The 2,328-nt window shown below is 67.7% G+C and overlaps 1 non-coding gene across 1 annotated transcript; it reads left to right on the forward strand.

Annotated features, from left to right (window-relative positions):
• Positions 1-708: 708 nt before the first annotated feature.
• Positions 709-863, forward strand: LOC140475223 (5.8S ribosomal RNA). The gene has a single exon (XR_011959789.1). It is a non-coding gene; the product is annotated as a 5.8S ribosomal RNA (ribosomal RNA).
• Positions 864-2,328: the final 1,465 nt, after the last annotated feature.

Here is a 2,328-nt window from a genome sequence, read left to right on the forward strand (position 1 = left end):
TCCCCTCACCCGTCTGTGCGTATACAGCCTCTTTGCACTTGCGGGATGGGGGTGGTGGTTTAAAGACTCTCGAGTTGCCGCCCGTCGGTCTCCGAGCTCCGTGCAGTAGTGATCCCCAGCGAACTGCCAGCAGGGCGAACGAGCGATCCCGCTCTCGGTCGGGGCGCCTGGCGTCGATCGGTGGTCGGTGGCTTGCGGGCAAGCTGCGCTGTGAGTGTGGGAACGAGTATGACGAGCCGTTGCCGCGACTCCCAGTCCACCTCGGCGGTGGCTGGGCCCGGGCGGGCGTCTGCTCGGGCGAGTGCCGCCCCCGCCTCCTCGCAGGAAGTCCGCTCGCCGACACGCCGCCACGTGCACGCGTCAGTGACGCTGCCGAACCGATGGCCGGTGCCCGTTCCCGCCTCTGCTTTTCCTAGGGCAAAGCTGCTGCACGCCTCGTGATACTAGGCGGGCGACATGGTGGCGGTGATCCTGCCTCCGTCGCTGCGGTGCGTTGGGGCACGCATCGCCTCTTGGGCGCCCTGTCCTCCTCCCCCCAATAGACGTATGTTTCTGCGGGCCGCACCAGGATGGTGCTCCCCATCGCTTCACGCCACCCTGCTCCGCCCGCACGCCGGCGTGCAGGTGGCTGTAGCTCAAGGTGGGGAGCGTATGTGCGGTCCGGGTCGCTTTCCTCTGGCGAGGGAGAGACCTAAAACAAACTCAGACAACTCTTGACGGTGGATCACTCGGCTCGTGCGTCGATGACGAACGCAGCTAGCTGCGAGAATTAATGTGAATTGCAGGACACATTGATCATCGACACTTTGAACGCACTTTGCGGCCCCGGGTTTCTTCCCGGGGCCACGCCTGTCTGAGGGTCGTTTGGCAATCAATCGCACTCGCCTTGGCTGGCGAGAGCGCGGCTGGGGTGTCGCAGAGGACCCGTCCTCTTTGTCCCCCTAAGTTCAGACTCCGGAGCCCTCCGGCGTCGGAGCGCTTGGCCTTTCCCCCCCACCCTGCACATTCCGTTCGTCAGGCTCGACGCCATCCCCCCCGCCGGGGAGCGCGGCCTGGCGTCCGTCTGTGTCGTGGCAGTGGGGCCAGCACGGCTGTCACCGGTCCCAGAATGGCTGTCGGTGGTTCACACTGTGTGTGTGTGCCAACCCTCCTGGTCTCTGGGACACGGAGCTGCCACGAAGTGTTGAGCCTCCAGTGGGGGGTCTGCCTAAGCTCTGCACGTCCGCATTGGGTCCGTCTCTCGGTTGGCTGGCAGTGGAAAGAGTGAAGGGAGCCGCGGAGGTCCGGTGCTGGTGCGCCGCCGGCCTGACCGTGGAGCTCGCCGGTTTGACACGCTGACCCGACTCGATGGTTGATCGATTGAGAGTGCTGGGAGCTGCAGGCCGCCCGCTGCTGCAGCCGCCCGTCTCGTGGTTCGTCCTCGGCCTTAAGTGGCCGGCGGGGCGTCTGATCCTGTCTCCCCTGCTGGCGCCGAGTGCCTGGCCGAGGGAGGAGGTTTTCGTCGAACGCTGTGACTTGGACGGTCGCACGCGCGTGGATCGCTGGCTCTTGGCTCTCCCGTTCAGTCCGCACGTTTTTCCGCTCCGTCCTGCCACCGGTCTCGGGAGGTACGGAGGGGTTGGCGGGCGTGGTGTGTGCTCCGTCACCGTGCAGGCACACCTACCACGCCGTCGGCCGACCCCCGCACGGTCCTCCTGGCCATCGGGAGGACGGCGGAACGTCGGGCTGTCGGGGGCCAAGTCGCCAGAAGGCCACCGCTGTGTCTTCCGCACCCTGTCACCGTCGGCGTGCCTTCCTCAACTCGTCCGGCTCGGGGCCGCTGGGTTCAGGAGCGGCGTCGCCCGCCGGCCCCACTGAAGGCCGTGCCGTTCCGCGGCTGGCGATCGATGTGCGTGGCGTGCCTGCGCGACCGTTCGCCACTTGAGCCTCGGCACTCCTCTCTCCCTCTCTCTGACCGTCGGGCAGTCTCTGTCTGCTGGTGCCTCGCACGTCCCGGGCGGCGGGTCGTCACCCCCGCGACCGGGCCTCCGGCAAGGCAGGAATCAGGCTGACCCTTCCGCTCGAGTAAGCAGCCGGCACTTCCGAGTTTCGCCTCCCGCCGTGGACGGGGGAGGGTCTCCGGTCCCGTGGAATTGCGCCGAGCACGTCCCCGCGCGTGGACGCGGCGGCGCTGGAGGCGGCAGGGGCGGCCACTCGTCGACACCATCGCTGGCCAAGGGTGGTGAGCGACGTGCGGGTGGCTGGCTCTCTGACCGTCGCGGCGTCGGCCAAACTCCCGTCCGCGGTGAGACGTTGCCGGCCCACTAAGAGGTGGTGCGGGGGATTCGC

The sequence above is a fragment of the Chiloscyllium punctatum genome, unplaced genomic scaffold, assembly GCF_047496795.1.
Source record: "Chiloscyllium punctatum isolate Juve2018m unplaced genomic scaffold, sChiPun1.3 scaffold_1478, whole genome shotgun sequence".
Lineage (NCBI taxonomy): Eukaryota > Metazoa > Chordata > Chondrichthyes > Orectolobiformes > Hemiscylliidae > Chiloscyllium > Chiloscyllium punctatum.